We start from the raw sequence: 14617 nt of genomic DNA on the forward strand, positions 1-14617 counted from the left end.
CTTGCTAGGGAAAGTAGCTCCCTGACTTTTTCCTGTTGCTGTTCTTCATCTTTGAGTTGTAACTGCTGGTAACTTCTGCTGCTAACACACGTGACCTGTTACCAAACATCAAACCTCTGTCCCATCCTGTTGGCTCACTGTTTTTACAGACACAGTTATCGCCATGTTGGATCTGTTGCTGTAACATTCATAGTTAAATTTGCTGCGGGACCGTCGTTGCAACTGACCCATCACATTTTGAGACCTGGGAAGTAGACCACAAAAAATCCACGCATAGGAGAAGTTAGCATTTGTTTATTTATGCAATACAGCTAATCTGGATGGTGAATTTCTTTCTGAAGTTTATGTGCTTTTTCTGGTATTTTTGTGTCTTTAAATACTATATTTGACCCCAAAATATTGTTGCCATGATCGAACAAAGCGAATGATTGTAGCAGCTACAGGAGACGCGTTTACCTTAACAAGTCCTCGTTCCCTTTTCTGTGTCTGTACTCGGCAAGGTGCTTCCCCCCAACAATTACAACCAGATGCAAAGTGGGGGTCAAGAGGGGTCAGTCCCTTTTTATTAAAGGGTTTATTAAAAATAATACCGGGGGAGGAGTAGAATCGTACTTCATCATTCTTTTCGTGGCTATTTTTTCTTTGGCAGCGCATGCAGCCATGGCAGGTGCAGACATTCCTCCTCCACTTCTTCTCTCCGTTCCAACCCTCTCTCACTCTCTCCTCACTTTATCCTCACTCCCTCTCTTCCCTCTTATTGTTCCCTTTTTAATTGCAGATATAAAAATGGCCAAATGCTGCCCTTTGATGGGACGGGACATTCCTGGCGTCTCTCAGATGTCTGCGCTGCTTTGCTGTAACCCAACCTCGGTTGAAAGCATTTTCCTGGGAAAAAGAGGCGGCTCGCGATCGACGGGGCACAGGGACACCTGCAGCTCCGGCGTAGCGGCGACTACAGATCAGCCCTGGACGTGACTCAACACCGACCCGGGCGCACAAATGCACGCACACACCCTGACACTTGCATTCACACAGAGAAAGTACTCCAGCCATCGCCTACGCTTCCACACATTCCTCTCCGCGACTTCCCCCACCTTTGCAACTGCCTCTCCAGTTCATTCAGTGATGTCCAGGCTGATGAGAAGTAATACAGTGAAAATGAGGACAGCTGCTCCCATAAACCCTGTCATCAATTTGTCCCGGTCATTAAAATTGTCTGTAATTGGCCTAATTGTGGTCAATCATGCTTTCCAATGGTGCAGAAAAGTGTAGGGTATCCCTTTACAAGAAGAGTGGATGATGTAGCCGGAGCGGGCCGCTCTGCTTCGGAACAATGATTGGTAAGTATAATCTTTGTCTAATCCTCACCGCAAATGGCCTGTTTGATCAAAAGGAGCACAAATGATGCCCTAATGGCACACAGGTTGAAACAGCATGAGGCCGTCTTTTTGAATGTCAGCTATGACTTACATAATGCCCTCCGAACAATGTCTTATTTTTACTCCTTAATCCAACTCCGTACCGCCGGGCTCTGTTTAAAGTCAACATATCACTTGATCAGTCGCAGCGCCTCGCGACAGCAGCCGGATTACATTCTCGGGTCCTGCATGGCGAGGTCTGCCGAGACAAAACAGTTTCAGGTACTGCGAAACTCGATTCCTCCGGCGGGGCCGTCGACTGACACTCGCGGCCGTGAGATGATTGACTCCCAGAATGCCTCTCTCCTCAAACATCGCATTTCTTATGCACACAAACACGGACACATCAAGCGTGAGGGGAATGTGACAGGCGGGCCGTGAGTGACAGCTAAGCATGCTGGGAAGCTTGGCGAAGGGTGTGAGTTTCTAAGGGGAGGTGTGCTGGGGCAGCTCAGGTCGACCGGGACACATGGCTGCGCTGGGAGGAATTTGTATTAAATTCATCCCCCCCCTAAAATTGTTTCCAGCCCGCGGCCATCAAAACGCTGTCAGATCACCGACGCTCTCGGTGTCTTCTCTCCCTCTTATTCTCCCATCACACACACACACACACACACACACACACACACACACAACCCTTTTCGTTCTCTCTCTACTTTGAGCTTTCACTTGCACAAACAGTCAGAGGAAGAAAAAGGAGGGGTGCTCGGGCAGTCTGGCTGTCTGAGCTCTGGTTCGTGTGTGTTCAAGCATGTGTGCCTCGGCCCGTATTGTTTATGTATGCATGAGCCATCAGGAAAGGTCTAACCGCTAAAACGCGGCGCTTGGAATAATTTAGGCGCAAATATGTCTCGTGATTTCATGCATGCTTGGCGGCGGTAATCAATCTCTTTGAAGTGGTGGCCTGTCTCATTTGGAAACCAAATAAATGGGCAATTTCGCTGAGTTGTTTGACATCAGGTTAACTGATTGTGGAAAATAGAAGCATGATTTTGAGTTTTCGTGTCATATCATATCAAGTGGCTCTCTTTGTTGTCTGCGCAGTTATCTGAACTGTAAAGGGAAGCCTTTCAGCACGTTTCAACAACCTCCAGTGAAACTCTAGTTCACATTTGCCGCCACCACCGTCCAGGCATCTGACGTCACTCCTGGAGGATGTTTCCTCAGAGTTCTGGTCCCAGGTCATGGTTCTGGGTCCCAGCTGTGAGCGGTTTGATGGTTGGCTGAGCTCAGACAGCAAAAACAACCTCTCTCCCTGCTTCTCAGGCCAAAGGTACAAGGCTGTGTGTGTGTGTCAATGAAGGAAGGGAGAGGGAGCTCCTATTCACCGCTTCGGGATGTGGAGATGCTGCGTGGGGTTACTCGGGGCGACGGGCCACGCCTGACTGGGGGGCCCCAGTCAAGAGGGTGGAGGTCAATTAGAAGCAAATGTCCTCCATCATGATCGTTCCATTGTAGTGCACGGTGGAGGACTTGATCTGACCCTCGCAATATCACTCTCACTCCATATCACTCTCAATAACCATCATCCATCCTGAAAAAGCCCATAAAATTCAGAAAACCTTTTAAAAAAGCGCCATAGTCCCTGTAATGCAATCCCGTTGTTGATCCTGCGATACGGAGAGACCAACTCAACCGCAGCCCCCCACCATTTTGCTTTTAAAGACGGCCTGCATTGGCTGTCAAAATTGAAAACACTTTCAGAAACTTTTCATTGTTTCCCTTCGGAGCCGCGGAAACATCCAGCATTACTGTAAACAGCAGCTCGAGACGAAATAAGTTCCGTGAGGTGGACGGGTCAATAAAGACATCTCCTTTTCAGCCATCCCCCTTTTATCATGCTAAAGCTCTCAGCACCAAGACACCACGTCTCCTTCACACTTGGACACAATTATGCTTATAAAACTGTCTCTTGGAAAGGCAGTTTCTTACCCAGTCGCCCACACACACATACACACACACACACATGCACGCATGCCTTCAAAGCAAAGATCTACTCCAGATTTGAACTTTTTAAGACCCCTGACAGTTATAAAAACATACAGTATGTTTCTCTGACCCCTGGTGGTTTAGGATACAACTCTTACCATTGACGTCCGTGGAGAAGGGAGATGTTTTTGGCATGACTCTCTCAAAGCAGTGGGATGTGGGACGTAAGTAATACATCCTGCAGTGACACAGTTGCGATGCTCCTGTAGGAAAATATTTCAAAGATTTTACTCCAGAGTGGATGACAAGTACAGCGATATCTGATGTGTGCAGGGGAGACAAAAGGAAGAAAGGACTTCATCAAAAAGGTGAGACTGTATAGAAAAGATGTTGGCAGGGGATATGAAAAGGAAATATGAATTGTGAAAGAAAGGAAGACTGCTGTCAAAGGAGCAGGAATGGGGGCAAAGGCAGGGCTGATGGGATAGATGAAGAGACACAAGAGAAGGGCTCGGGGTGAGACGGAGATGCAGATAGAGTAAAAGAGTCTGTCCGCATACGGTGGATTAAAACCACATGTGTCTGCCTGAGGTGAGGACACCGCAACACTACGCACACACGCGAGGAAGACTCACTCGCACCCACCGGGGGCACCGCACGCCTGTTTTCCAGAATTTATTTCTCCTGCCAACTTTCTGCCGCTCGCAAAAATGTGTCGTCTCCGCCGCGTCCTCCGTCGCTTTCACCTCGCAAAACAAATAAATAAATACACTCTTTTTGTTGCGAGGTCATCTTCCCTCTTACTCGGCCCGCTAACAGAACAATACTTTGGAAAAGCGTTGCCATGACAAGAAGCTCCCTGATGAAACCTATGCGGTCCGAGAAGTCATGGGAAGAGGGCAACGGGGGAAACCGGATGCCCGGGACGCACTGGAGGGCCCGGTAGTGCGAAGTATGTGTACCATGCTGTGAATGTTTCTTGCTCCGGATCTCTTTATGAATTCGATCGTACGTTCTTCACTTCCCTGTTCCCTCCTGAAAATACATTTGTCAAAATTAGTCTTTCGAAGAACTGACTAATTCTTGGATTGAAGTGGTCCAGATTTTACATTTGAATACATTTAGCATCACTTTAATTTTAATCAGCTACACATATATTGACATGGATGTTCATGAATTATACCCCGAGATACCCCGACTTTATACACATCATCTGCAGCAAATGCGTATTTAGGACAGTTGGAAGAGTGAGAGGGAGGGAGAGATGAGAGGGGTAGCTGGGAGAAAAGGGGGCGAGACGGCCATGCTATGGGAAAGTGTTTTGGGGAAACCAAATTAAGGGGAAGAAAGGCCGGACACAAAGGCCTTTGAAAGCGGCAGACAGTTCCCTTGACATGTGCCTTAAAAGAGATGCTGCCGCCGATGCCAAGACGGGGGGAAAGGACAGAGGAGAGAGAGAGAATGGAGAGAGAGCAAGGGAAGGATAGACCAAAAGTAAAAGGGCGACGGAAAGTGAGGGCAAGCAACACAGAAGGGAGAGCGGAAGAAAGAGGTTGAGTTCATGATAGGTGTAATGAGTGAGAATAAAGGCATCAGTGCAGGCAGAGCTGTAGATTTCAGGGGGGCGGGGTGGAGGGGACAGGTCCTCCTCAATATTTAAAGCACGTGCATTGTCTTCCCCAATAAAAACATTAAAGTAGCAGAGGACTTGTATTCCTCCCTGCCTTACTGCGTTATTTTTCATTATGTTCTGAATTTTCACCTTGCGCCTGTATTCTGTTTTTCCCTACATACATAAATAAAGACATTTCCACTATAAACTGATGCAGAAAAGACACAAATCTGTGTATTCAAAAATCACCTGAATGCAGGAAATGTAGTGTCGAATGCTCAAAATCCAAGCGATGACTTCCTCTTCTGTGTGCCAGTCATTATTTACAGTCCAATCAACAACTTAAGATGCATGCAGCAACGTTTCAGCTAATTTCTTTAAAAAGATATCTGCATATGAATTCAGATAAATTAAAATAAACCTAATGGAAAAATAAATCATCATCAGACAATAGCCGATGGGTCCTTTTTAATTTAATTTCTGCCAATGTGTTCCGCCTCTTTTGCTCTCCACACAGACTGGTTTCCCCATGTTTGAAAAAAAATGCAGCTAAACTGCCCTCTTGGATGCCCTTTCAGTGCCCTTTCTCTGAGCTGGTGCCCCACAGCATACATGTGGTGCCCTTTTAATTTTTTCTCGCCCTTGCTCCTCAAACATCGGGAATCCACCACTGGTTAACCTGCTTGCAACCAAAGCCTCAAACGGATACCAAAACCTTGTCCCTTGCCAACAGATTCTCCATTCATATGCAGATATTATTCAATGGTTAATAAAGATTTAAATTTAGTTCAGTTACATTTTATCAGCATTCATGGAAATACACATATCAATTCTGGTTTAGTGTTCCACAAATCCCGTCTTAGATCTGTCTGATGCTGACTGACACAGCGAGTGAGAATAATGGTTGTAATCTCATTGAAAATATAGTTCAATGGACGTGTAGTTTGGGAATCTGTGGAACAGAAATAATCAGTGAACAACAAACACCCACTTTTTTTGTGGCGCTGCCTGCTGCCGATGTCAACAGCAAAATAGCATCATGCTTTTTCTCATGCAGATCCAGCCTCTTTGATGCAGGTCGGCCCCTCTCCTCTCCTGTCTCTCCCTCTCTCCTTCTGCCATTGTGTGCCCCTCAGAATTCACACTGGACTCTCTTACTCTCCGTCTCTTCCTCACACACACACACACACACACACACACACAGACAAACACACACACAAACATGCACACACACACACACACACACACACACACACACACACTCACACACACACATATTATCCCTTCCTTGGGGCTGTGTCTGACTCCGGCATGAAATCAATTTCGGAGCCTGCACCCTCCCACCACCCTTCTCCAGCGCCCATTTTCTCTCACCATGAAGCGAGACCGTTGCTGTGCCAGCCTGAGAATGAGTATACCCCCTCCCCCCCTCGCCTTAATGCCCCCGTCCCAGAATCCTTCAGTGCTGTTGCCCTCGTAGCGCCCGCCGTCGTCATCCAGTCTCCCTTCCTTCATTCCTCGCCGTCACCCACTGTTCGGAGTGGCTCTAGGGCCCTCATCTGTCCACCATTTACCTCATATATGACTGTATTTTAGATTTAAATATAAAAATGAAACTCACACAGATAGATGAGACCACACACTGTGAATCAGTAAAACTATGATTCATTTTCACCCTGAGCATGCTGTTTTACTACCAACTGTATGTGTTGAGTACCTGTATAAATCAAAGACTTACTCAGCTATATAATAAAAAGCTTGCCTTTGATCAGCAAAATGCACTAGTGGGACTAAATGGGAGCCCATTAAACTAGCTCCACATCAAAAAAAAATTGAAGCTTAACAACAGTTTGGCAGCATGAACGCAGCATGAAAAGGTTTGGAATCCCAAAATTGGTATAAAGTGACAAATAGTGAGTAAGTTGAAAGAGGGATGGACATGCAGAGGTGCGGCGGCACGGCTTTTATCACCGTCATTCCCTCCGCCGACGCACACCGCTCCTTCCTAATCTGCACTGACAGAGTTTTCATCGTCTGAGGAGGTGGGGACGACGGAGGACTGGAGGGAATCGGGAGGAGGTGGGGGACTTTCCTCCGCTCTCTCCCCAGTGGCGTTGCGCCCCGAGCGGGCTGCAGCCGGGGCCACCAAGGCCCCCTTTGTGCCGGTTATCACCAAGTGGTGAGTGATGGCACCGCGGCCTCCCGCTCTCAGGAGAGGGAGCGGGAGGAAGGGAGGGGGTGAAGAGGAGAGGGTGAAGAGGAGAGGGTGCACATGAGGAGCAGATTGGAATGTTCCCAGAAGAGACAGAGAGTGCGAAAGAGAGGAAAAGAAAGGAAAGAAAGAGGCTGTAGTTGTATCATCTGGGCTTGTCTCACAGGTGCGCCGCAGGAGGAATGTGCTTCGCTGTGATGACTCAATAGAGCTCGAACCATCAATGAAATAGTGAAGAGAAAAAAAACTCCCAGCGTTGTGGGAATGGTCAGGATTTCACTCATTATCTTTCTAGTTCATCTCATAACCTTGTTTTATTTGACAGGCTCCAATTTAACAAGCTGATGTCATCCGAGCGCTAACTAGACCCGCTGCGTGTTTCCTGCTATGATTTCATGTCTTGACTCAATTATGCTCGCCGAGACGCGGTCGAGAGAGCACTGAGTGACGGACAAACGTCTAGACAAAGAGCAGACGCTGAGACACATCCGAGTCGCTGCAGATGGATCTTGGGAGCTGCCCAGACGATGAAAAGGGTCAAAGGTCAGGTTACCCCCCCTCGCCGCTGCTCTTCTCCCTCCTCTCGTTTCCCGGCCTTGTCCCACACTCCCACCATCACGAACACACCTGTGTCCTCGCTCGCACCCAGGTCCCTATTCTCCCCTATCTCTGTCACACACACAGAAGCATGCATACACACAGATACCAGTGTCACAGACATCTCCCTCTCTCTCTCTCTCTCTCTCTCTCACACACACACACACACACACGCATTCCTTGCCTTCCCAGCTGCCTGTGCACCTGGGCTGGCAGCTGTCATCGCCGTGGTAACTGGCATACAGCTGGCTGTGTCACTATCACCTGGCTCATCTGCTTCTGACAGAGAGAGAGAGAGAAAAGTGGGCAGAAATGGGGAAAAAGATTGAACAGGAGAGTGAAAATGGAGTGAAGGTGTTTGTGAGTGAGACAAAAGAGACGAGGGGAAATAGAGAGAGGACGAATAGATTCTTCATCTAGAGAGACAGCAAACTGAGAGACAAGGACATGCACAAACAAAAGTGAAAGATTATCTTAAAGACAAAAGAAAAAACAGGATACGTCGCTGCCGTCTACAACCACCTTTACGTGCTCCTCTCTTCTGCCTCTCTGTCATTTCTCCACCTGCCCACTAGCGGTCACTATCGAGTTTCCCACCTCAACTCATCACTTCACCCAGTCAACTGCTCACTCAGCTGTTCCTCGTTTGCCAAAAGCCACAAAAGGACAGCTATCAATCACTTCCTGTCAGGATGCCTGTGCTGGCTTAGTGGTTCAGCTGTTAGTCTGGCGACTCTCTCACACCTGAAAAATAAAAAAAAAAGTATTATAACAAATGCTTTCATTCAGGGCAGAGGCACTCAATGGTTTAGTATGCTATGTTGATCAACTACGTGATATTGCAGTGGTGCTGGAGAATCTATGCAAAACAATATCGCTGATTTTGCTGCTTATGCGACATCCGTATTTCTGCAAGTTTTCTGAAAGCTTACGGATACAGACCAACGGTGCAGTACCTCTGGTAGTCATGGGGGGCAGTGAAGCAGTGTTGCAGTAGCAGTTTTAAAAGTGGTGAAACTTTTTGATGAAAGTTGTTAGCGGCCAGGTTAAGGTAACTTGCCATTTTCAGTATGTAGGTTGCCATAGTGGGGAGGATCTTTAAAATGGTGATACACAGCCTGCGATTGGCACCTGAATAGTCAGCCAATAGCAGGCTTATACCCACAGTCTACATCCAGTGAGTCACACTAAATGGCAAAAACAATCACAGCTTAGTGGCTAAGCTAGGTAACCGACAATGTAGTCAATAAATTAGCTTGTTCTGTACAGTGCAAACACTAGCTTACAATAGCAACGGCCACCATCATAACCATGTTGGCACCCCCTACTGGCCTGGAGTACAAATGCCCAGAAATTACTTTAATCAATTAATTAAAACACCTATCGTCCCTGAATTTGTGTTTTTATGACATCCTGCCTCCTGAGTCTGCCTTTAGGTACAAGGTCTGTGATCTAGTGCTAACTTCAATGTCATAGTGAGAGATGAGATATTCACTGTTTCTGGAGTTGTTCTGTATTGTTATTTGGTCAGCACCTGTCAAATGCTTGATGGACATTTACTATTAACACAGCAGAAAAACCACATCACCAGACTCCGGCCTTTATCATTTCAACATATTCCACAGTGTTAGAAAAAAAAGAGCCTCACCCGCTCCCTCTTTAAAAGGTCAGGATCAGGGGTGTAGCAAAACAAGACTTTTAGAGACCCCCTGCATGGGCGGCTTTAATTACAGCTGAGGAAGTGGCGCAGCTTAACGTGAACCACCCTGCTTGGCTGTTACATCCCATGACTCTGAATGAAAGCAGAAAAGCAGTTTAATATCTTTTAATGTGCCTGTGTGTGTGAGAGAGAGTTGCACGCTAGCAGTGTGTGGCAAACGCACCGTGTAGCATATGGGCAGGCATGTCTGCACTGCCTGTTAAGCGGTGGGGACATCAAAAGGTGGGTTTTAACACACACACACACACACACACACACCATTGCCACCCCTCACTATAAATCCCACCCCAAAAGGAGCCATTTATGGGACAATAAGAGCCTATTTATGGGCCCCCAGAAAATGAAGGCAATTCAGAGGTGTAGGATGAAAGATGACAAGGGCTTTCTTGGGGCTAGCTGGTAGCTCTGTGTTTCCTCACAACGTTCTCCTGTGTAGCCTTTGTGCTATGCAGGCTTTCCTTCAAAAATCAGGTCAGTTCCAGGCATAAATGTAACCTGTAAGAAATCATTCGAGTATTTTTTACTGTCGCTTTTGCAGAATGTTTTTATGATTTTCTGAAATGACTTCAGATATCACATTTTACCCCAATCTCGCATGACGTCACTCATTAGTTTTGAAGCTTCTGGTTTGGTCTTACAGCGTTGCCATCTTGGTGACTGTCACAAGGTAGCCATGCTCTAAAGCATACCCTGCTTTATTGTCTATTTTACTCTAAATGGGACCATGATTTACTAAATAAACGTCATGTTGTATTAAAGAAGGCTTGAAACTTTTAATTGAGTCCATAAACTCATCAGGAAACTGTTTACTTAGGTGACAAATCAAGGGAGAAGTATCGTCATTTTCTCATAGGCTTACATACAATCTGACCTCTTTTTGAAACCAGTAGAGTTGCACCCTGTTCCCCATTAGAAGAAATGCAGTTTTAAGGCATTTCCACATTGGCTTTACTTCTCAGACCTGGAAGCACCATCCATATTTTATACATTCAGTAATTTTATCTTGTGGCTGCCGCTGCTGGACGACCTCTCCTGTCCCCTGGAGGTCACAAAACGCCTCCAGTTGAATACATACATAAAGACAATGGGATTAGCAGCATCACACAACCACACACATAGAGGCACAGAAGAAGACACAGACACATCTGCCTCAGACTCACTCAGGTGTGGTGAGATTGCTGGGAAACTGACACGAGACGTTGGGGGGAAATCATGGAAAAGGCCTGTGCCATGCCCTGACTGCTCAAGCATATACAACTGCTCTCTGGCCTGTAGTGTGTGTTGCTGATGGATGTAACAGCACATCAGGCGGAGCACCTCTGGCTATTTTATCTGTCTCTAGGCAGACGCAAAAACACACTTTTTCACTCAACAAATAAAACCGACTTCCACATTGCTTTAAGGTTGCCCAACAATGAGTCAGCTACCTACATTACGTCTGGAAACAACTTCTTAAGGAATCACTGTTCGCTCCGCTCCCCCCTTCTCTTGCTCTCGTTCCTTTCCTCTTTTATTCATTTAGTTTAATAGTCTGTAATAGTTACCAAGTATCATTAAGGCCAACCTCTGTGGCTTCTAACAGCGCTGTAGGCAAGCCAAGTGTTTGTTGTCGGCACTTTATTGGCTTCCAGGGAGGAGGGTTGTTGTTGTTCAGTGTAATCTTGGCACGCCAATAACAGGTTTCAATAAAAGCAGCTGCTTTCTTATGGTAGTTAAGCCGCTCGCCTCCCTCCTCCCTTTTAGAAGAGTATTGGCTGGAATAAATGGAGAGCTACCTGTAGAGAAGACTGGAAGTGTCTCCGTTTGTCCTCACACATCTGCAGTACTTCTGTTTCCCTTAATCTCTCTCTTGTCCGACATCTGAAAGTTCCTTTTTTGGGATTTTTTTTAAAAAAAATGTATCTTTCTCTGTTTTTATCCGTTTCCTAAACAGGTTGCTGAGGTTTTATGTTGTATGCTGTGACTTCAGTCAGTGATAACTGGTTAAGCTTGACCACACTGCCCCCTTTAGGGAACTACCTGCTGTTGCAAGTCAACAAAGCTAGAAAGGCAAAGAGGCAGAGGCTGCTAAAGACAAGGTGATATAAAGGCCATACAGTCTGTAAGTCAAAATAATGTGGTCCCTGTTAGTTGCATCTGCCCTTTTTTGAAACACATACAGCGGTGAACTAATAAGTATGATGCAAATTTGAGGTTATCCAACGAAACGCAGTGAACTAAACTAATAAGTTTCTCACATTTGTAACCAATTAGTCACTGTTCCCACACATCTGCTTTTAAACATTTTCATCCCATTAGACAATGGTGAAAGGAATTATTTACACCAAGACTATTTCTTCATCATGTTATCAATGTTTTAGTAATAAAAACAAAACAAAAGAAAGATCAAGAGTGTTACATCTTGTCCAAGTTGTGCTTTTCCTATTAAAACATTGTTTTAAAGGAGACATATGTTGCTAATTTTCAGGTTTGTCATTTCATTTTGGGTTACTATTAGGATAATTTTAAATGCTTTAATGTTCTAAAGATGTGTCTGTTTTCTCATACTGTCCAGTGCTGCAGCTCTGTATTCCCCCTCTGTCTGAAATGCTCTGTTTTAGCTCCTGTCTCTTTAAGGCCCCCCCTCCTCAATACCCAGTTTGCTCTGATTGGTCAGCTCCCACATGCCTGAGCCAGCACCACTAACAACAACAGAACTGCTGTGCTTAATTAGTTCTTACCTGCCAAACTACCTTCTTGGCATAAATTATGCTAATGTTTCGACAAGGTGATGTAGTGTGATGTCACAAAGTCACAGAATTAAAGGCGGTACTACTGACGAGGCATTTCAGGAGCAGAGTTCTCTGTGGGAGAGAGGAGCTTTGGGCTTTGGGCAGACTTTGGGCTTTTAAACTTTACTTTTCAAACACACTGAAGGAAAGGAACAAAATGAAAAAGCATGATAGGTCTGCTTTAAGCCCAAACTGTCTTGATCAGTGCCAGATCGTGTCAGCATTGATTATAACATGAGAACACAGCATGGATAAAGATGTAGTAAGAAAGGGAGACGAGGGTGAGAGGAAAATTATGTGAAGAAAAGTGTTAAAGTAAGAAAAAAACAGGCAGTGGACCAAGTAAAACGAGGAAACGAGGGGGCATTCGTTCAGTCTGATGTGGTGTTTGACTGGACACGAGGAGAACATTGGGAAACACTTGAAGATCTTGTGTAAACAGTGTGATTGATAGTAAACAGTCATGCAAATATAATACGGCAATAACTACAAATTTCGGTGATTGCAACATTTTCCAGTAACTCTCAGGAAGAAAAGGACACGGGTGAATTATGTCTATAATATCCCTCTGATTATATAACTTGAAGTTGATACAGGGCAATCATTTAGGAGTTAATGGAACTCTGTCCTGTTTATGTGTTTTGTCATCCCTAGTCATTTATGTGAAATAACAATACCGGCCGAAAGGAATATAAATTGTTATCTCACTCCTCTGCAGCATGAGGTTTCTCTGAATACATTTAATCTGTCATATAAAACGACAGACCTGACACAGGTTGAAAGTTTGAATTTAAGTGAAACGCTCCCTGTATTGCGTTCGTCCATAAGATCTCTCATTTTTCTTGGCAGTGGAGTTTGATTTGCCACCGCATTCCACAGTTAAAAGGTAAAGGAGTAAGAGTCCCTGTGTGGCTGAAAGAGTTCCTGTCTCTCATGTAAAATTAAAAAGCACTCAGACAAACATTATTGAACCTCTACTGGAGCATGAACGTTCCATGATGTCTTGGCTGACCCCGACACAGGTTCATGTTTCCTCTCATGGTTTTCTCGGGGGGTTTTGTTTTTTCTCCTCCATCAATCATCCCTTATTTTCGAACCGTCTAATCGTTATTTCAATGCGCAGAGGTGGCACGACGAGCGCAGGGTTCAGTATTTCTAGCCATGCTAGCAGCACGGCTCTATGGAGGGCAATGTCAGTCTGACGGTTGTCTATCACTTTAGTCCAGACTGAATTATCGCAACAACAACAACTATAGGATGGATTGAGATTAAATTTAATCCAGACAATCACGTCCCCCTAATGATGAACTGCAATCACTTCGGTGATCCACTCACTTCTTCCTCGACAATATAAACATCACCAACAGGTCAACATAGACTCTGGTTTATGACTGAATTCCTGCATAACTGATGACATTCTCATCAACTTTAGCTGTACTTTGTATTTAGTGCAATCTAGCATATGTTAGCATGCTAAAATGCTAGATTAAGAAGTTGAACACACTGCTAAAGGTCAGCAGATCGCCATCTATCTATCTATCTATCTATCTATCTATCTATCTATCTATGTCACATTCAGTTCCATTCAGTATGAGGTCAGTGGGTAGTGAAGTGGAACATTAAAACCTTTGTCTGTCCACATTTACGCAGTGGCTCCGTATCTACTCGGTGCTGTTTTTGAAGCCTTAGTTTGAACCCTCTGCTATCAGCCCCCGGGGAGGTGAGTGACAGCTTTTATATGCCATAACACATGTAACTGATATGAATTACCATGACTCATCCAGAAATGACACATCACTTTCCAAAAATTTCGGTTTTCATACACGTCCCTCTGCACTTTTATTTTCCTTTTATCCAAACAGCTTTTTGACATAAACACAAGTTCATTTCCATTGTCCTTGGACCGCTCGGCTAATTTGACAGGGCCAAAGTGAATTCACCAGCGACCACCAAAGTCATCACGAAATGTTGTTTTCATGCACCGTTTCACAGGCATTTACAAGTCAATCACATTGTCAACTGGTCCTGTCGTCGCAGCCCTGAGCGGCCAGATCCCTGAGTGACAATATGTTCTGGTTGCATGGAGTGTATCCTGATGGAAAAGGTCTCCAGTCCTGCCAGTTAACATCCATGAGTTTCCAAGAAAAGCCTCACATTGATCCAGTTCAAAGTAGCAGCTTGTTGCCATTGTTGGAGCCATCTTTGCTAACAGCTGCGCTGTGTAAATCCAGCACCCCATCACTTACGACACTGATCGTGGGCTGTAGTTTGGCCTTTAGATGTAATCATTTGTTTCTTGCACAAGCTGTTTTGCAGGCAGGGATGATGGGATAAGCCTGTTTGACCAGTTGAGGCTTC

The sequence above is a fragment of the Pagrus pagrus genome, assembly GCF_965226575.1.
Source record: "Pagrus pagrus genome assembly, chromosome: 21".
In the NCBI taxonomy this organism is placed as follows: domain Eukaryota; kingdom Metazoa; phylum Chordata; class Actinopteri; order Spariformes; family Sparidae; genus Pagrus; species Pagrus pagrus.